Genomic DNA, 21,748 nt, shown 5'->3' on the forward strand with positions numbered 1-21,748 from the left:
TTCCCTGACACTGGGTATGATAACTCTGACGCGTACGTCTAATGATTATTGTAGATGTTAACAACCGAGGGAGTTTACAGTAGTTCAAAGAGCTGTATAAAGGCAAAGAGAGCAACAAATTGACCTACGTGACCTCAAAGACGGACAGCCTACTTTATAATAGAGAATGCAAGGATGTGTACTGAACATGTACCCATTATAAAACAAAATGATCTATGGTCAAATGCATCTAAAGTTTTTAATGAAGTGTCCGCTGCATTCATATAGATTATTTCAACATAGTCTAGAACCAGTAAGAACATAAATTGAATGATCTGCTTTGTACTATTGAGCAAGAGGCCTGACCTATTTCTATGTAAGAAGCCACATTTTTTATATTCAGATTCTTATTAACTGACTCATCAATATGTTTTTTAAAAGTCAGCTTAACGTCTATACTAATACAACATACTAGGTACATACACTTCAATCATTAGAATATTTTTTGTACACTCGAGAAAACAACATATACTTAGTTTTACACGTATTCAATAATAATTTAAGATTAAAGATTTTATGCAAAATAATGAAAGCATAATGTAGTTCAGATAGAGCACGATCAGCAGGGCGGACGATAGAGTACACAACTGTATCGTCGGCATGCCGGTGCAGGTAAAACTTTATTATTATTATTATATTTATATATTTCTGACAAAATAATATTAATAATGTATACAATATATTTGTTTATTAGACATTCCAACATATAACACAATATCGAGATACCAAAAAATGTATATGCACACAGTTTTAGAATATCTTGACAGAAACACTATTCAATCTCGGAGTTGTCCTTATCATGTTGTCTGTCCATTTCAAACAACCGCAAATCAACAACCCCCAAAATGTCATTTAAAGCGTGAAAATTATCAGAATTCATTGTTTTACTCGTTATGTTCCGGGGTACCCCTTCAGTCTCGACCATATCCTCTCGTGGTATAGGGCCTTCGGTGTCTGTCACGACTTACGCCGAAGTCGGCCCTTCTCCTTGTTCGGGTGGTGTTCGGCGGTCGATGTCACCGGCTTTCTAGTCACCACCGATCCATGTTTCAGTTTCGTTTTGTTTTGTCTGTATTACACACACCTGGTTTCAATTCCCCTATCATGTTCCCTATTTAACCCTCTGGCATACATTTCTGTTCTGTCCGTGATTGTTTGTGTCGTTAGTGGTTGTTGTAGGTGCATGTGTGTTTGTTATTATTCCTATGTGGAATTTTGCTTGTATTTTGAGTAAACTCCGTTGTTTTGCTCAACACCTGTGTCCTGCGCCTGACTCCGCTACATATCTGCACACAATCACTGACACAATCACAGACCTTTCAAATGGAGTCAGCAGGTGCAGCCAGCCCTTCTCTCCCAGGAGAGGAGCGCGTCCAACAGCACACGACCATGTTACACAGTCTAGGGACAGCCATGGATTGCGTGCTGCAAACAATGGACAGATGGGAGAGAGGAGGTCTTCCGGTCAATCCTACCCCATCACCTCCGCCCGCACCTCAACCTACACTGATGTCCACCCTTCCATCGTCAGGACCCAGTGGGATTTGGCTCTCGCTCCCAGGAGCGTATGACGGAACAGCTGCCGGGTGCCAGGGGTTCCTACTACAGCTGGAGCTCTACCTGGTGGCTGTTCAGCCGTCTCCTTCGGGACACGAGAAAGTGGGCGCCCTCATCTCCTGCCTGACTGGTAAAGCCCTGGAGTGGGCCAACGCCATCTGGGGAAGGGAAGGCCCAACTCTGGATGACTATGAGGACTTCTCTCGCCGCTTCCGGGCAGTCTTTGATCATCCACCTGAAGGGAGAGCGGCGGGAGAGCGATTGTTCCATCTTAGACAGGGGATGAGGAGCGCTCAAGACTTCGCACTGGACTTCAGAACTCTGGCAGCTGGTGCGGGATGGAATGAGCGGGCCCTGATCGATCACTACAGGTGTAGTTTACGAGAAGACGTTCGTAGGGAGCTAGCCTGCAGGGACACCACTCTCAACCTGGACCAGCTGGTGGACTTGTCTATCCGGCTGGATAACCTGTTGGCCTCCCGCGGACGTCTAGATCGGGGTCCGCCCGTTCCATTACCCAGCACCTTGGATCCAACACCGATGGAGTTGGGAGGGGCTGCTATGAGGGGGACCGGAGGGGGGACCATTTCCTGCACCAACTGTGGCCGCAGAGGGCACACTGCTGGTCGGTGCTGGGGTGTTTCTTTAGGAAGTCGAGGTAGCAGGCGGAGCACTGGTGGGTCATCCCAGGTGAGTAGGCACACAACTCACCCAGAGCCCCCTGTTGCACACATGTGGTTACAAAAATAATTTCCTGAGTTTTCCCCGCATCCCCAGCATAAGGCGCTAGTAGATTCAGGCGCAGCTGGGAACTTTATTGACCGCTCCTTGGCACATAGATTAGGGATCCCTATTGTTCCTGTTGATGTTCCCTTCCCTGTACATGCCTTAGATAGTCGTCCTTTGGGGTCCGGGCTGATTGGGGAGGTCACAGTGCCCATCGCTATGAGAACGCAGGGGGATCACGAGGAGAGAATTAGTCTCTTCCTTATCGACTCTCCTGCGTTTCCTGTGGTGTTGGGTCTTCCCTGGTTGGCCTCTCATGATCTGATTATTTCGTGGCAACAGAGGGCTCTCAAGGGATGGTCCTGTCAGTGTTCAGGGAGGTGTGTAGGTTTTTCCTTAGGTGCCACTACGGTGGAAAGTCCAAACCAGGTTTCCACCATGCACATTCTTCACATTTTTTTTTGTGAAGAAGAAGGATGGAGGTTTTTTGATTATCGAGGTTTAAATAAGATCACGGTAAAATACAGTTACCCGCTACCACTCATAGCCAGTATGACCGAGTCATTACACGGGGCGCGCTTTAAAAAAAAAATTGGACCTCAGGAGCGCTTACAACCTGGTGCGTATCAAGGCGGGAGATGAGTGGAAGACAGCATTTAGCACCACTTCTGGGCATTATGAGTACCTCGTCATGCTGTACGGGTTAATGAATGCTCCATCAGTCTTCCAATCCTTTGTAGATGAGATTTTCAGCGACCTGCACGGGCAGGGTGTAGTGGTGTATATCGATGACATTCTAATATACTCCGCTACACTCGTCGAGCATGTGTCCCTAGTGCGCAGGGTCGAGCATGTGTCCCTATTGTCCCTAGTGCGCAGGGTGCTTGGTCGACTGTCCCTAGTGCGCAGGGTGCTTGGTCGACTGTTCTTCCAACAGTCCATCTCCTTCCTAGGGTACCGCTTTTCAGCGTCAGGGGTAGAGATGGAGAATGACCGCATTTCAGCTGTGCGTAATTGGCCGACTCCAACCACGGTAAATGAGATGCAGCGGTTTTTAGGGTTTGCCAACTACTACTGGAGATTTATCCGGGGTTTTGGTCAGGTAGCGGCTCCCATTACCTCACTGCTGAAGGGGGGACTGGTGCGACTGCAGTGGACAGCTGGGGCGGACAGGGCTTTTGGTCACCTGAAGGCTCTGTTTACCTCGGCTCCCGTGCTGGATCATCCTGATCCCTCCTTAGCATTCATAGTTGAGGTGGACGCGTCCGAGGCGGGGATAGGGGCTGTGCTGTCTCAGCCCTCGGGTACGCCACTAAAGCTCCACCCCTGTGCATTCTTTTCGAAGAAGCTCAACCCGGCGGAGCGAAACTATGATGTGGGGGACCGGGAGTTGTTGGCTGTTGTTATGGCTCTGAAAGGGTGGAGACATTGGCTTGAGGGGGCTAGACACCCTTTTCTCATTTGGACTGACCACCGCAATCTGGAGTACATCCGGGCGGCGAGGAGAATGAACCCTCGCCAGGCAAGGTGGGCCATGTTTTTCACCCGTTTTGTTTTCACCTTTTCCTACAAACCAGGTTCCCAGAACGTTAAGGCAGACGCACTGTCCCGGCTGTATGATACAGAGGAGCGGTCCACAGATCCCACTCCCATAATTCCAGCCTCTCGCCTGGTGGCACCGGTGGTGTGGGAGGTGGATGCGGACATCGTGCAGAGCCCACTCCACCTGACTGTCCAGCTGGGCGTCTGTACATTCCGTTTGATGTCCGTGATCGTTTGATCTGTTGGGCTCACACGTCACCCTCCTCTGGTCATCCTGGCATCGGTTGGACGGTGCGCTGCCTTGCTGGGAAGTACTGGTGGCCCACTTTAGCTAAGGACGTGAGGGTTTATGTTTCCTCCTGTTCGGTATGCGCACAGTGCAAGGCACCTAGACATCTGCCCAGAGGGAAATTACAACCCCTTCCTGTTCCACAGCGACCGTGTTCACACCTATCGGTGGATTTCGTGACGGATCTTCCCCCGTCGTGGGGTAACACCACGATCCTGGTCGTTGTGGATTGGTTTTCTAAGTCCTGCCGTCTCCTTCCTTTGCCCGGTCTCCCTACGGCTCTACAAACTGCGGAGGCCCTGTTCACCCACGTATTCCAGCACTACGGGGTGCCTGAGGATATAGTTTCTGATCGGGGTCCCCAATTTACGTCTAGAGTCTGGAGGGCGTTTATGGAACGCCTGGGGATCTCGGTCAGCCTTACCTCAGGTTTCCACCCCGAGAGTAACGGGCAGGTGGAAAGAGTCAACCAGGATGTGGGTAGGTTTCTGAGGTCCTATTGCCAGGACCGGCCGGAGGAGTATCAATATTTTCTTTCTTCAAAAAAGACAGTACCTTCTTCCTTTTAATGGGATTATGGCTCCCTCTAATGTTCCATGTACATACACGCAGTGTGTTACCTGCCATTGCACTTTGACCGTTTCATACTCAGACTGAATCCCACTGTAAAAATGGGGTGGTACCTTTTTCCATGTGCTGAACTCTCTTCTATCTCAACGAGCATAACCAAACGATATGAACCCTGAACTCTAACTATACTAAACCCCAAAATTAAACATGTAAAGATCCAAAAGGGGGTTTTCCCACTAGCTAACATGCAGGGGATTTTAACTTTCCAATGTAGACTCTTAAGTCTGCATTGCCATTCAATAGCCTCGTCCTTTATATATATGAAAATGAAAATCAATATATGAAGATTGAGGCTCTTCCACCTAAAACCAAGCCCGGGCGCCAATATAGATTCACCCATGTCTCAGCCTGAGCTATAGCGGCAGTTACTTTAGCAAGAAAAAGACTAAAAATACAAATATTACTGAACCGGAGCATGTGCGAACTCACACCACTGTTTCCTGATCAGATTCAAATAAGATAATAAAGTTATCCAATGCTGCGGCGGCGCAGCTTAAAGTTATTTACCCGAGAGAGTCAATAAACGCAGCAGCCTCCTCAGGTGTGGAGAGTTTCTTAGGCTATCCGTTGACCATAATCTTCAATGTGGCCGGGTACAACAGAGCGTAGTCCATCTTCATTCTCCTGAGTCGAGCCTTCGCCTCATCAAACCCGTTGCGTCTTCGTACAACCACTGTGGAATAATCATTGAAGAATGAGACCTTTGGACCTTTACGTTGACTACCGTCAGAGCCGATGTTTCTAGCCGCATCCATAACGCGCTGCTTGTCGGTGAAGTTGTGGAACTTTATAACCACTGGCCGTGGGCGCTGGTTGGGACCGGGTATCGGTGCTTGAGAGCGATGGGCTCTGTCCAGCTTCACACGACCAGCCTTAGTGTCCATTTGTAAGTAGTCAGGGATCCATTCCTCAAAAAAATTTACTGAACGTGTCCCTTCAGAATTTTCCGGGAGTCACACAACACGAATATTGCATCTGTGTCCTCGATTATCCAAGTCGTCAATGTGCTCCGCCATTTCGTGCACCTGTTTCTCAAGTGCTTTCATCTTAGTGTCCATAGATGTAGTTGAAGATTCCACTGTAGCAATTCTTCCTTCCACCTCATCGACACGTTTGACCACCCTCTGTAACTCAGCTGAATGGCCTGCTATTGCTTCCAAGACCGTTCTTATCTTAACATCGATCACTTTAGTAATGTTGTCCGTCATCTTTTGAATCACCAGGTCCATTGTGCCTGGATCCGCAACGGTGTTAGCTTCGCTAACGTAAGCTAGCTCCTCCTGCACATCTACAGGGATGGTGGTTTTGGTCGAGTTCTTAGTAGCTCTGCTGGGCATGTTGTCGGAGATTTTTGAGAAATAACCGTCAAGACTCATTGCAGGATAACTTATTTAGCCAAGTCTACCACTTTTTCAAGCTAGAAGATTAATGAAAGAATATAAATTTACGAATGCCACGGGAGCTCGCTGGAACACAGTGTTCTCTCTACGGCGCCATTTTGTCCCCCTTCTGGAGTTTTCTTGAAGATCACTCCACGACACACACAATGCAGCACTGTCGTTCAGGCAGCAGATGATGCGCTGTCAGCCACTGACTTGTCATTCCCACTCGCCAAATGGACTCATGCTAGCAACAAGTTCTGACTGAGCTCAATCGTTATGAAAAGCCAATACACCGATGAGTTTGTCTTTCATACAAACTTTGAGAATTAACGAGGAGCTCCCTCATTGTGTTTTGTGCGGGAAGTGCTTAGTAATGAGTCAACGACACATCCTGACCAAACATCCACAGCATGACGGTATACACAGAGAATTCTTTCAGAACAGGGCAGAATGCTTCAGGAAACAGTGCTTCAACAGTGGAAAAGTAAATCAGCTAGCAAGGCATTGTTGTCATTTTATAAAAGGTGATGATAAGCAGAAATAAGGGAGTAACGTTACTATCTCATAATAGTATACGTGAGTTTCTCTTTCAAACAATCCCCTGGCCTTGTACACAGCTAATGGCTCAAATTCGCCAATGTCACGCCCTGGCCTTAGTATTATTTGTTTTCTTTATTATTTTAGTTAGGTCAGGGTGTGACATGGGGAATGTTTGTGTTTTATCGGTTTTGGGTGGTTATATGGTAAAGGGGTTGTTGGGTGTAGTGTATGGGTTTGTGTTGAGTGCATGTGCCTAGCTGTGTCTATGTTATACGTTTGTAGCCTGTGTGTGCACTTCGTTCATAGCTTCACGATCGTTTTCTTGTTTTGTTTAGTGTGTAAGTGTTTTTGTTTCGTTTTGCCTTCGTCATCAAATAAATGAAGATGGCTTATTTTCCTCATGCTGCGTGTTGGTCCGTCTCTCCTCCACACGATCGTGACAGAATTACCCACCAATACAGGACCAAGCGGCATGTAAAGCGGAAACAGGACCCACCTACACAGGATTCTTGGACATGGGAGGAGATACTGGATGGTAAGGGGCCGTGGGCACAACCGGGAGAATATCGCCTCCCTCGTGAAGAGCTGGAGGCAGCGAAAGCCGAGAGGAGGCGATATAAGGAGGCAGCACGGAAGCAAGGCTGGAGACCCATGAGTAATACCCAAAAATTTCTTGGGGAGGGGCTCATGGGGAGTGTGGCGAGTCCAGATGGGAGAACTACGTCAACTTCCCGTGCTACCCGTGAGGACTCTAAGAGGGAACCTGAGCCAGTCGGGCTGATATTGGAGGTGAGCAATGGGAATGATACAGAGACTGTTAAGGATTTATTGGGGAGGTTGGAAGAGAGTGAAATGAGGGAGCTGCTGTGTTGGTGCGTGAGGCACAAGATCCACCCGACAGAGCGTGTGCGGGATGTGAGGTTACCTGAGTCAGCTCTCCATGCTCGTCCTGATGTGCGTGCTAACCGTCTGGGAATGACAGTCCCACGAACCAGGCCTCCTGTACGCCTCCCTAGTCCTGCACCTCCTATATTAGCCCCACGTACTAACTCTCCTGTGACAGTCCCCAGCCCAGTACAACCAGTGCCTCCTCCACGCACTAGCCCTATGGTGCGTGTCTCCAGCCCTTTACCACCAGTGCCTAAATCACGCACCAAGCCTCCTGTGTGTCCCCAGAGTCCTGTGCGTCCTGTTGCTGCTCCCCGCACTAGCGCTGAGATGCGTGTTCCCAGCCCGGTACCACCAGTTCCGGCACCACGCACTAGGCCTAATGTGCGCTCCCAGGGTCCAGTATGCCCTGTTCCTTCTCCCCGCACTAGCCCTGAGATGCGTGTCCCCAGCCCGGTATCACCAGTTCCGGCACCACGCACCAGGCCTACAGTGCGCCTCAGCCGGTCAGAGTCTGCCGTCTGCACAGCGATGCCTGAACTGCCCGTCTACCCAGCGCCATCTGAGCCATCCGTCTACCCAGCGCCATCTGAGCCATCCGTCTACCCAGCGCCATCTGAGCCATCCGTCTGCCCCGAGCCATTAGAGCCGCCCGTCTGTCCCGAGCCGTCAGAGCCGTTCGTCAGTCAGGAGCCGCTAGAGCCATTCGTCAGACAGGATCTGCCAGAGCCGCCAACCAGACAGGATCTGCCAGAGCCGCCAACCAGACAGGATCTGCCAGAGCCGCCAACCAGACAGGATCTGCCAGAGCCGCCAACCAGACAGGATCTGCCAGAGCCGCCAACCAGACAGGAGCAGCCAGATCCGTCAGCCAGCCATGAGCAGCCAGATCCGTCAGCCAGCCATGAGCAGCCAGATCCGTCAGCCAGCCATGAGCAGCCAGATCCGTCAGCCAGCCATGAGCAGCCAGATCCGTCAGCCAGCCATGAGCAGCCAGATCCGTCAGCCAGCCATGAGCAGCCAGATCCGTCAGCCAGCCATGGGCCGTCCCTCAGTCCGGAGCTGCCGTCCCTCAGTCCGGAGCTGCAGTCCCTCAGTCCGGAGCTGCCCCTTATCCTGGTGCTGCCCCTTATCCTGGTGCTGCCCCTTATCCAGGTACTGTCCCTTAGTCCGGAGCTGCCCCTTAGTTCAGAGCTGCCCCTTAGTCCGGAGCTGCCCCTTAGTCCGGAGCTGCCCCTTAGTCCGGAACTGCCCCTTAATTCAGTGGGGTTAATGTGGAGGGGGGTCATTTGGAGGAAGCTACGGAGGCGGTTAGTGACTGTGGTGGGGTGGGGACCACGACCAGTGCCGGAGCCGCCACCGTGGAAGGAAGCCCACCCAGACCCTCCCCTAGACTGTGTGCTGGTGCGCCCGGAGTTCGCACCTTAAGGGGGGGGTTATGTCACGCCCTGGCCTTAGTATTATTTGTTTTCTTTATTATTTTAGTTAGGTCAGGGTGTGACATGGGGAATGTTTGTGTTTTATCGGTTTTGGGTGGTTATATGGTAAAGGGGTTGTTGGGTGTAGTGTATGGGTTTGTGTTGAGTGCATGTGCCTAGCTGTGTCTATGTTATATTAAACGTTTGTAGCCTGTGTGTGCACTTCGTTCATAGCTTCACGATCGTTTTCTTGTTTTGTTTAGTGTGTAAGTGTTTTTGTTTCGTTTTGCCTTCGTCATCAAATAAATGAAGATGGCTTATTTTCCTCATGCTGCGTGTTGGTCCGTCTCTCCTCCACACGATCGTGACAGCCAAAGCAAGCTAGCTACTAGAGTGCAACCCTAAGTAACAGTACAGATGAAGATGAAAAATAAATCAGGCCTATCTTACTGTAGAAATTATTGTTGAAAACAAGTCTAGGTTGGAATCGTTGCTGTTAAAATACAAGTCATAGTTTTTATTCTGAACTGGAATAAACTGATTGAAGCAAGATGCTGTTTGAGGCAAACACACTCACACAGTTCTGGGTTGCTCATCAACAGCAGGAAGTGGTCTCCTGCCTGACTGATAACACACTCACACAGTTCTGGGTTGCTCATCAACAGCAGGAAGTGGTCTCCTGCCTGACTGATAACACACTCACACAGTTCTGGGTTGCTCATCAACAGCAGGAATTGGTCTCCTGCCTGACTGATAACACACTCACACAGTTCTGGGTTGCTCATCAACAGCAGGAAGTGGTCTCCTGCCTGACTGATAACACACTCACACAGTTCTGGGTTGCTCATCAACAGCAGGAAGTGGTCTCCTGCCTGACTGATAACACACGCACACAGTTCCGGGTTGCTCATCAACAGCAGGAAGTGGTCTCCTGCCTGACTGATAACACACTCACACAGTTCTGGGTTGCTCATCAACAGCAGGAAGTGGTCTCCTGCCTGACTGAGAAAGCAGTAGATGTTCTGATCCAGTTTGGCACCACATACCTATGTGAGTCAGGGTTCAAGTACAGAAACAGTCTCAAGGCTGAGTATGACCTCAGTATTGCACTGTCAAAAACTGATCCCAGAACAGACCTGCTTGTTGAAAAGTTCAACCAGCCACACACCTCTTTGTATTTCATGTTTTCAATATTGTATTGTAGTAACCCTAGGGCATTTGTTCACCATAAGGTAAGAATTATTTCATCACAGAGAATGTTAATACTTTTAAAGTATTTAGTGATTGTGCCATGTTGTGGTGATAACTCAGAGCCTGATAGAATAACCAGGGAAAACCTCAGTAACTGTTGTGAAAACACGATGGATCAAAGCCAGAGTGCAATACCGTTACTTAGGGACTTCACTTACTTACGCCTTGGTTTTTACGTGGATTTTGTAGTTACTTAAAATTTGACAGTCTATTGTCTCTGAAACGGAGCATAATTGAACCAGGACACTGACACAAGATAAAACGGATACTACAATCCCTGATTTCAGTCTTAACTCAATTTTGACCAAATGTGTTGTTACTGCAGTTTGTAATTTTACGGCAGAATAGCTGTCCACATAATCCTAATACCTCTTCATGGACTACATTTGAACATTGTCTTCTTTTAGGGCATGAACTGGTCTGGTCAGATTTCATTAAAACAGTTATTTTAACAATGCTGGTTATGCATCTTGTTCACATTCATCCAAGGACACCTTGACTTGCATTACACACCCTCACTGCAGAAACATTTCTCATGAAATCATGTGACTTATAGTTAGAGAAAAGGATTCCTGTAAACATGGCCAGCTACGTATACTATATACACAGTGGTTTTCCACTAACATGACACAGCACTTTCCACTGACTCTTTCCCCCTAATTAAAGGGATGGTCTTCTGTTAATGATGACCCAGGAGTTTTTACTTTCTACACCGCTGTTGGTTCTACTTCCTCTTATCACAACCGGCAGTGATTGGGAGTCCCATAGAGCAGGGGTTCTTAAACTTTTTCAGCCTGGGACTCAAATGATAAATTCTGTGTTTTCCTGGGACCCAAGCTTAGGAACATATGCAACTATATGTAAATATTGGTACATTGCATTGCCCTTATGCCTAAAACAAATGCAATATAGACAAAAACAAATAACAATGAAATAGCCATATAAATAGCTAGTCATGTTTATTTTCCCCCATTAAAAACTCAGTCTAGCTAGGTTGGAACAGTTGCTGTTAAAATTCAATAAATAATTTTAATTCTGAACTGGAACAAACTGATTGATCACATCACACAGATGCATAACAGAACAGATACACAGGCTTTTTGATAGTGCAACCCTAAGTAACAGTACACATAAATGATCAGGCCTAATGTACATCTTACTGTAGAAATTATTTTTGAAAGAAAGTCTAGGTTGGAACTGTTGCTGTTAAAATAGAAGTCATAATTTTTTATTCTGAACTGGAATAAACTGATTGATCCAGGCTGTATCACATCCGGCCGTGATTGGGATTATCGCAGCGTCGTCCAGGTTTGGCCGGGGTAGGCCTCATTGTAAATAATGATTTGTTCTTAACTGACTTGCCTAGTTAAATTTAAATATTTTTTAAAAACAATCACATGGATGTAGACCAGAAAACACACACACAGTCTCATTGCTGACATTATTTGAGTAATTTCTTTTCAGGTTTTGTTGAAGTGATTTTAAAAAAAACATCCAATAACTTGATTCAGTGAATCCTGGCTTTATTGAGGTCAGATGCAAAATAAGATGTAAAGTCTGTGATTAAACCTTTAGTAGCCATCCATATAAACCTGGGGTCCTCTGCAGAGTCCTTGTTTTTTGCTAAGAATGCAAATTCAGCCACGAACAATTCGTTTTGAAGAAGGGTCGTATTAAAACGCCAACGTTTTGTTTTATTTACCTTAAAGCTCACATCCACTTGTGTAACCAGGGGATTATGATCTGAAAGCGTCGCAGGCAATATTTGTATTGGCGTGACGCACATACTTAGAGTGCGCGAGAATAGAAAACAATCAATTCTAGAGTATGATTTGTGATATGCAGAAAAACAGGTATAATCTTTGATGGCCGGATTCTGAACTCGCCACACAGAGATACTGAGACGTTCCGTCATTCCATTCAATTGATGCTGATTGTTGGGCATGTGAAAACCTTTGTGTGGATCTATCAAGGTTGAGATTGAAAACTGCATTCATATCTGCCCCTATGACCAATTCGTACTCTGAAAGTGATAACAATTCTTTGGTAAGGCCATCGAAAAAGCTGTCCTCAAAAACAGCGGGTGCAGAGATAGACACAAATGCTACTTTCTAACCATAGATGTGTAAATGTAAGCTAAGTGGCCTGAAGTATCCTTGCTAATCTTTTCTATAACTAAAGTTATATTCCTTTTAATCAAAATAACCAGGCCTTTGAACTTAGAGGCTCCACTAGTCGAAGCAGCAACTTTATACACCTTATCCTGTAAGCGATGGATATCCCCTACTCGCAAATGAGATTCCTGGATAAATACAATATCAATATATTTATGACGCATTACTGTAAGTCTAAACATTACATTTTCTTTATTTTTGCATTCAACCAACACACATTCAGGCATAAAAGAGACAGCTTATTAACCATTGTCAAAAACAATCCTGGTAATTATGAGTTGAACTGAAAGTGGTTCAGATTTACCTTCGATAAGTAGTGACAAGTACCCTCCCGTCACCCGCCGCCAGACCCCCCCTCTGTTTCTGAGAGCATTACATCCACACAACGCAGCTCTGTAGGTCTCTAGACTCAGGCCTATTCTTCCTAAATAAAATATATTGCCATCAGGTTATCAACAAAAAAAAAGAAGTTTAAAGTAGACAAATTCATTGCGATATAACCAAGCGAAAGGACACTTGTGAAGCTGTGTAGCCAAACATGAAAACAAAACCTGGCAACAGTGGTAATTTCTCTCTCTTCTCAACCCTTCATCTCTCTCTCCAACCACGTCTCCATCTATCTCCTCTCATGCCTCCGTTCTCTCTTGCCAGGAAGTGATTGTAAGTTCTTCACTGATTAAATAACTTGCCTGTGTCACGCCTGCTCCCTCTCTGGCGCTCTAGGGCGCCAGACTGCCTTCATTACGCACACCTGTCACCATCGTTACACATTACACGCACCTGCGCTTCACCACCGGTCACCATCACCATCCTTGGACTCACCTGGACTCCTTTAATTTGTTGATTGCCTTCCCTATTTCTGTCTACCTCCCCGTGTGTTCCCTGTATCAGCATTGATGTCGTTTCCCCTGGCTAGATGCTGTCCGTGTTCTGTTCTGTTTCATGTTCTTTATTCATTGAATGTTCACTCCCTGTACCTGCTTCTCCTCCCCGATCCTTACAGAATGCTGATACCACTAAATAAGCATCAGGAAGTTTTTTTGGGGTGAAGTCGGGTCTGGGTGCCGTCGCCGAGGGAACTGGGGTGCTTCAGTCAGCTTGTCGGGCTTCCACGCCTTAGCTGGCTCATGAGGTCTTCTTGCCTCAGTGGGATCGGCAGGCGCCCACCCCACGTCATGCTTCAGCCGGCCATCAGGCTCCCACTCAACGGGATCGTCGGGCTGTCACTCCTCAGCCGGGTCGTCAGGCTCCCACGCCTGAGCCGGCTTGCCAGGCTCCCATGCCTGAGCCGGTTCGTCGGGCTTCTACACCCCAGTCGGTTTGTCCAGCGTCCATGCCTCGGCTGGCCCATACTTCCCCGTGTGTTCCCTGTATCAGCATTGATGTCATTTCCCCTGTCCAGACGCTGTCCGTATTCTGTTTCTGTTCTGTTTCATGTCCGTTATTCATTAAATGTAAACTCCCTGTACCTGCTTCTCGTCCCCGCCGTCGATCCTTACAGCCTGATTAAATAGTTCCTCTATTAGTAAGGGGAGACAGGGAGAAACTGTCTGATTAAATAGCTCCTCTTTTAGTAAGGAGAGACAGGGGGAAACTGTCTGATTAAATAGCTCCTCTTTTAGTAAGGAGAGACAGGGGGAAACTGTCTGATTAAATAGTTCCTCTATTAGTAGGGGGAGACAGGGAGAAACTGTCTGATTAAATAGTTCCTCTATTAGTAAGGAGAGACAGGGAGAAACTGTCTGATTAAATAGCTCCTCTATTAGTAAGGAGAAGGGGGGGAAACTGTCTGATTAAATTGCTCCTCTATTAGTAAGGGGAGACAGGGAGAAACTGTCTGATTAAATTGCTCCTCTATTAGTAAGGAGAGACAGGGAGAAACTGTCTGATTAAATAGCTCCTCTATTAGTAAGGAGAGACGGGGAGAAACTGTCTGATTAAATTGCTCCTCTATTAGTAAGGAGAGACAGGGGGAAACTGTCTGATTAAATAGCTCCTCTATTAGTAAGGGGAGACAGGGAGAAACTGTCTGATTAAATTGCTCCTCTATTAGTAAGGAGAGACAGGGAGAAACTGTCTGATTAAATAGCTCCTCTATTAGTAAGGAGAGACAGGGGGAAACTGTCTGATTAAATTGCTCCTCTATTAGTAAGGGGAGACAGGGGGAAACTGTCTGGTTAAATAGCTCCTCTATTAGTAAGGGGAGACAGGGGGAAACTGTCTGATTAAATAGCTCCTCTATTAGTAAGGAGAGACAGGGGGAAACTGTCTGATTAAATAGCTCCTCTATTAGTAAGGGGAGACAGGGAGAAACTGTCTGATTAAATAGCTCCTCTATTAGTAAGGGGAGACAGGGAGAAACTGTCTGATTAAATAGCTCCTCTATTAGTAAGGAGAGACGGGGGGAAACTGTCTGATTAAATTGCTCCTCTATTAGTAAGGAGAGACAGGGAGAAACTGTCTGATTAAATAGCTCCTCTATTAGTAAGGAGAGACGGGGGGAAACTGTCTGATTAAATAGCTCCTCTATTAGTAAGGAGAGACAGGGAGAAACTGTCTCATTAAATTGCTCCTCTATTAGTAAGGGGAGACAGGGGGAAACTGTCTGATTAAATAGCTCCTCTATTAGTAAGGAGAGACGGGGGGAAACTGTCTGATTAAATAGCTCCTCTATTAGTAAGGAGAGACGGGGGGAAACTGTCTGATTAAATAGCTCCTCTATTAGTAAGGAGAGACAGGGAGAAACTGTCTGATTAAATTGCTCCTCTATTAGTAAGGGGAGACAGGGGGAAACTGTCTGATTAAATAGCTCCTCTATTAGTAAGGAGAGACGGGGAGAAACTGTCTGATTAAATAGCTCCTATATTTGTAAGGAGAGACGGGGGGAAACTGTCTGATTAAATAGCTCCTCTATTAGTAAGGAGAGACGGGGGGAAACTGTCTGATTAAATAGCTACTATATTAGTAAGGGGAGACAGGGGGAAACTGTCTGATTAAATAGCTCCTCTATTAGTAAGGAGAGACAGGGGGAAACTGTCTGATTAAATAGCTCCTCTATTAGTAAGGGGAGACAGGGGGAAACTGTCTGGTTAAATAGCTCCTCTATTAGTAAGGAGAGACAGGGGGAAACTGTCTGGTTAGATAGCTCCTCTATTAGTAAGGGGAGACAGGGAGAAACTGTCTGATTAAATAGCCTCTCTATTAGTAAGGAGAGACAGGGGGAAACTGTCTGATTAAATAGCTCCTCTATTAGTAAGAGGAGACAGGGAGAAACTGTCTGATTAAATAGCTCCTCTATTAGTAAGGAGAGACATGGGGAAACTGTCTGATTAAATAGCTCCTCTATTAGTAAGGAGAGACAGGGAGAAACTGTCTGATTAAATAGCTCCTCTATTAGTAAGGAGAGACAGGGGGAAACTGTCTGATTAAATTGCTCCTCTATTAGTAAGGGGAGACAGGGGGAAACTGTCTGGTTAAATAGCTCCTCTATTAGTAAGGGGAGACAGGGGGAAACTGTCTGATTAAATAGCTCCTCTATTAGTAAGGAGAGACAGGGGGAAACTGTCTGATTAAATAGCTCCTCTATTAGTAAGGGGAGACAGGGAGAAACTGTCTGATTAAATAGCTCCTCTATTAGTAAGGGGAGACAGGGAGAAACTGTCTGATTAAATAGCTCCTCTATTAGTAAGGAGAGACGGGGGGAAACTGTCTGATTAAATTGCTCCTCTATTAGTAAGGAGAGACAGGGAGAAACTGTCTGATTAAATAGCTCCTCTATTAGTAAGGAGAGACGGGGGGAAACTGTCTGATTAAATAGCTCCTCTATTAGTAAGGAGAGACAGGGAGAAACTGTCTCATTAAATTGCTCCTCTATTAGTAAGGGGAGACAGGGGGAAACTGTCTGATTAAATAGCTCCTCTATTAGTAAGGAGAGACGGGGGGAAACTGTCTGATTAAATAGCTCCTCTATTAGTAAGGAGAGACGGGGGGAAACTGTCTGATTAAATAGCTCCTCTATTAGTAAGGAGAGACAGGGAGAAACTGTCTGATTAAATTGCTCCTCTATTAGTAAGGGGAGACAGGGGGAAACTGTCTGATTAAATAGCTCCTCTATTAGTAAGGAGAGACGGGGAGAAACTGTCTGATTAAATAGCTCCTATATTTGTAAGGAGAGACGGGGGGAAACTGTCTGATTAAATAGCTCCTCTATTAGTAAGGAGAGACGGGGGGAAACTGTCTGATTAAATAGCTACTCTATTAGTAAGGGGAGACAGGGGGAAACTGTCTGATTAAATAGCTCCTCTATTAGTAAGGAGAGACAGGGGGAAACTGTCTGATTAAATAGCTCCTCTATTAGTAAGGGGAGACAGGGGGAAACTGTCTGGTTAAATAGCTCCTCTATTAGTAAGGAGAGACAGGGGGAAACTGTCTGGTTAGATAGCTCCTCTATTAGTAAGGGGAGACAGGGAGAAACTGTCTGATTAAATAGCCTCTCTATTAGTAAGGAGAGACAGGGGGAAACTGTCTGATTAAATAGCTCCTCTATTAGTAAGAGGAGACAGGGAGAAACTGTCTGATTAAATAGCTCCTCTATTAGTAAGGAGAGACATGGGGAAACTGTCTGATTAAATAGCTCCTCTATTAGTAAGGAGAGACAGGGGGAAACTGTCTGGTTAAATAGCTCCTCTATTAGTAAGGAGAGACAGGGGGAAACTGTCTGATTAAATAGCTCCTCTATTAGTAAGGAGAGACAGGGAGAAACTGTCTGATTAAATTGCTCCTATATTAGTAAGGAGAGACGGGGGGAAACTGTCTGATTAAATAGCTCCTCTATTAGTAAGGGGAGACAGGGGCAAACTGTCTGATTAAATAGCTCCTCTATTAGTAAGGGGAGACAGGGAGAAACTGTCTGATTAAATAGCTCCTATATTTGTAAGGAGAGACGGGGGGAAACTGTCTGATTAAATAGCTCCTCTATTAGTAAGGAGAGACGGGGGGAAACTGTCTGATTAAATAGCTCCTCTATTAGTAAGGGGAGACAGGGGGAAACTGTCTGATTAAATAGCTCCTCTATTAGTAAGGAGAGACAGGGGGAAACTGTCTGATTAAATAGCTCCTCTATTAGTAAGGGGAGACAGGGGGAAACTGTCTGGTTAAATAGCTCCTCTATTAGTAAGGAGAGACAGGGGGAAACTGTCTGGTTAGATAGCTCCTCTATTAGTAAGGGGAGACAGGGAGAAACTGTCTGATTAAATAGCCTCTCTATTAGTAAGGAGAGACAGGGGGAAACTGTCTGATTAAATAGCTCCTCTATTAGTAAGAGGAGACAGGGGGAAACTGTCTGATTAAATAGCTTCTCTATTAGTAAGGGGAGACAGGGAGAAACTGTCTGATTAAATAGCTCCTCTATTAGTAAGGAGAGACATGGGGAAACTGTCTGATTAAATAGCTCCTCTATTAGTAAGGGGAGACAGGGGGAAACTGTCTGATTAAATAGCTCCTCTATTAGTAAGGGAGACAGGGAGAAACTGACTGATTATGTCACGGATTCCCCTGGTACTGCTGTTCATTCCATTCACCAGTTCCGGAGGTCTACGTCACCGGCCTTCTAGGCTTCACTGAACTGGACGGACTGTCTTGTCTCATTATGGACACCTGGTTCCCATTTCCCTGATTAGTATGTGTATATATGTGCCCTCTGTTCCTATGAGTTGTTGGTTTAGGCTGAGTGCTTTTCTACTGTAGCTCTCTGCTTCTTAACATAGAGTAACCTAGACGTAGTTGTTGTTAGTGAGGTGACCTCTGAATCACTGTCTGACACTCTTGTTTTGTTCATCTTATAGTCACCCTGTGTACGTTGAAGTGACTACTGGTTGAACGGTTTGAGTTAACGTTGAGTCATATGGTTCACATGACTGTACATCTACAGCATACCATCAGATACGGTTGAAGTTGGAAGTCTACATACACCGTAGCCAAATACATTTAAACGACATTTTTCACAATACCTGACATTTAATCCTAGTAAAAATGCCCTGTTTTAGGTCAGTTAGGATCACCACTTTATTTTAAGCATGTGAAATGTCAGAATAATAGCAGAGGGAATGATATATTTCAGCTTGTATTTCTTTCATCACATTCCCAGTGGGTCAGAAGTTTACATACATTTCATTAGTATTTGATAGCATTGCCTTTAAATTGTTTAACTTGGGTCAAATATTTCGGGTAGCCTTTCACAAGCCTCCCACAATAAGTTGGGTGTATTTTGGCCCATTCCTCCTGACAGAGCTGGTCTAACTGTCAGGTTTGTCTGTCACATTATGCTTTTTCAGTTCTGCCCACAAATGTTCTATGGGATTGAGGTCAGGACTTTGTGATGGCCAGTCCAATATCTTGACTTTGTTGTCCTTAAGCCATTTTTCCACAACTTTGGAAGTATGCTTGGGGTCATTGTCCATTTGGAAGACCCATTTGCGACCAAGCTTTAACTTTCTGACTGATGCCTTGAGATGTTGTTTCAATATATCCACATAATTTTCCGTCCTCATGATGCCATCTATTTTGTGAAGTGCACCAATCCCTCCTGCAGCAGAGCAACCCCACAACATGATGCTGCCATCCCGTGCTTGACAGTTGGGATGGTGTTCTTCGGCTTGCAAGCCTCCCCCTTAATCCTCCAAACATAATGATGATCATTATGGCCAAACAGTTCTATTTTTGTTTCATCAGACCAGAGGACATTTCTCCAAAAAGTATGATCTTTGTCCCCATGTGCAGTTGCAAACCGTTGTCTGGCTTTTTTTCATGGCGGTTTTGGAGCAGTGGCTTCTTCCTTGCCTGTTTTACTGTGGATATAGATCATTTTGTACTTTTGTGCCTGTTTTCTACAGCACCTTCACAAGGTCCTTTGCTGTTGTTCTGGGATTGATTTGTACTTTTTGTACCAAAGTACCTTCATCTCTAGGAGACAGAACGCGTCTCTTTCCTGAGCGGTATGACGGCTGTGTGGTCCCATGGTGTTTATATTTGCGTACTATTGTTTGTACAGATGAACGTGGTACCTTCAGGCATTTGGAAATTGCTCCCAAGGATGAACCAGACGTGTGGAGGTCTACAATTTATTTTCTGAGGTCTTGGTTGATTTCTTTTGATTTCCCCATGATGTCAAGCAAAGAGGCACTGAGTTTGAAGGTAGGTCTTGCAATACAGCCACAGGTATACCTCCAATTGACTCAAATTAAGTCAATTAGCCTATCAGAAGCATCTAAAGCATGACATCATTTTCTGGAGTTTTCCAAGTTGTTTAAGACACAGTCAACTTAGTGTATGTAAACTTCTGGCCCACTGAAATTGTGATACAGTGAATTATAAATGAAATAATCTTTCTGTAAACAATTGTTGGGAAAAATACTTGTGTCATGCTCAAAGTAGATGTCCTAACCGACTTGCCAAAACTATAGTTTGTTAACAAGAAATTTGTGGAGTGGTTGAAAAATGAGTTTTAATGACTCCAACCTATGTGTATGTAAACTTCCGACTTCAACTGTAGGTTATGCCCTTAAAGATTTTGATGTGCAACCTGGAATAAAAATGTATTCTATCTATTGGAGAAAAACAACTCAAATGTGCTGTCTGTGAGCAATGATGTTAATCTACTGTACATGATCGTTGTTTCTTGTTCAGAGAACACTGGCTAGTAAACCAATACATTGTATCAAATTCACTTTACAGTGAGAACTAGGAGTTCTTCAAGTCTAGCCCTGTATCCACAATCCACACATTTTTCTGTTCCTAAATTCTGTCCGATACAGGATTTTTAGGTTTCGCAGACAGACCAGTTCTAACTTTGGGAATCACATTCACAATTATTTGGTATTTTATTAGTATCCCCATTAGCTGTTGCGAAAGCTGCAACTACTCTTCCTGAGATCCGCACAAAACATGAAATATGACATAATACAGAACAGTAATAGACAGGAACAGCTCAAGGACAGAACTACATACATTTTTAAAAAGGCACACGTAGCCTACATATCAATATATACACACAAACTATCTAGGTCAAGTAGAGGAGAGACGTTGTGCCGTGAGGTGTTGCTTTATCAGTTTTTTTAAACCAGGTTTCTTGTTCATTTGAGTAATATGAGATGGAGTTGATGGCTCTATATAGTACTGTACGCTTTCTTAAATTTGTTCTGGATTTGGGGACTGTGAAAAGACACCAGGTGGCATGTCTGGTGGTGTGAATGTGTGTCAGAGCAGTGTGTAGTTGACTATGCAAACCATTTTGAATTTTCAACAGATGAATGTTTCTTTTAAAAAGAAGAAGTGATGCAGTCAGTCTCTCCTCAACTCTTAGCAAAGAGAGACTGACATGCATAGTATTTATATTATCCCTCAGATTACAATGAAGAGCAAGATGTGCTCTTCTGGGCCAGCTGAAGTTTAACTAGGTCTTTCCTTGCAGCCCTCGACCACACAACTGGACAATAATCAAGATAAGACAAAGCTCGAGCCTGCAGGACTTGCTTTTTGGAGTGTGGTGTCAAAAAAGCAGAGCATCTCTTTATTACGGACAGACCTCTCCCCATCTTTACAACCATTGAATCTATATGTTTTGACCATGACAGTTTACAATCTAAGTTAACACCAAGTAATTTAGTCTCCTTAACTAGTTCAACAGCCACAACATTCATTACCAGATTCAGCTGAGGTCTAGAACTTAGTACAGTGCTCTTAGTTTTAGAGATGTTCAGGACCAGTTTATTAGTGGCCACCCATTCCAAAACTGACCAAGTCTTTTTTAGGGGTTTCAGTGACTTCATTAGCTGTGGTTGCTGATACGTTTATGGTTGAATCATCAGCATACCTTACCGTGAAATGCTTACTTACATGTCCTTAACCAACAGTGCAGTTCAAGAAGAGTTAATAACATATTTACCAAAAAAACGAATGTAAAGAATATTAATAAGTAACACAATAAAATAACAATAACGAGGTTATATACAGGGGGTACCGGTACCGAGTCAGTGTACGGGGGTATAGGTTAGTTGAGGTAATTTGTACATGTAGGTAGGGGTGAAATGACTATGCATAGATAATAAACAGTGAGTAGCAGCAGTGTACAAAACAAATGGGGGGGTGTCAATGTAAATTGTCTGTCTCCATTTTATTAATTGTTCAGCAGTCTTATGGCTTGGGGATAGAAGCTGTTAAGGAGCCTTTTGGTCCTAGACTTGGCGCTCCGGCACCATTTGCCGTGCGGTAGCAGAGAAAACAGTCTGACTTGGGTGACTGGAGTCTCTGACAATT

This window comes from Salvelinus alpinus, chromosome 11, assembly GCF_045679555.1.
Source record: "Salvelinus alpinus chromosome 11, SLU_Salpinus.1, whole genome shotgun sequence".
Taxonomy (NCBI): domain Eukaryota; kingdom Metazoa; phylum Chordata; class Actinopteri; order Salmoniformes; family Salmonidae; genus Salvelinus; species Salvelinus alpinus.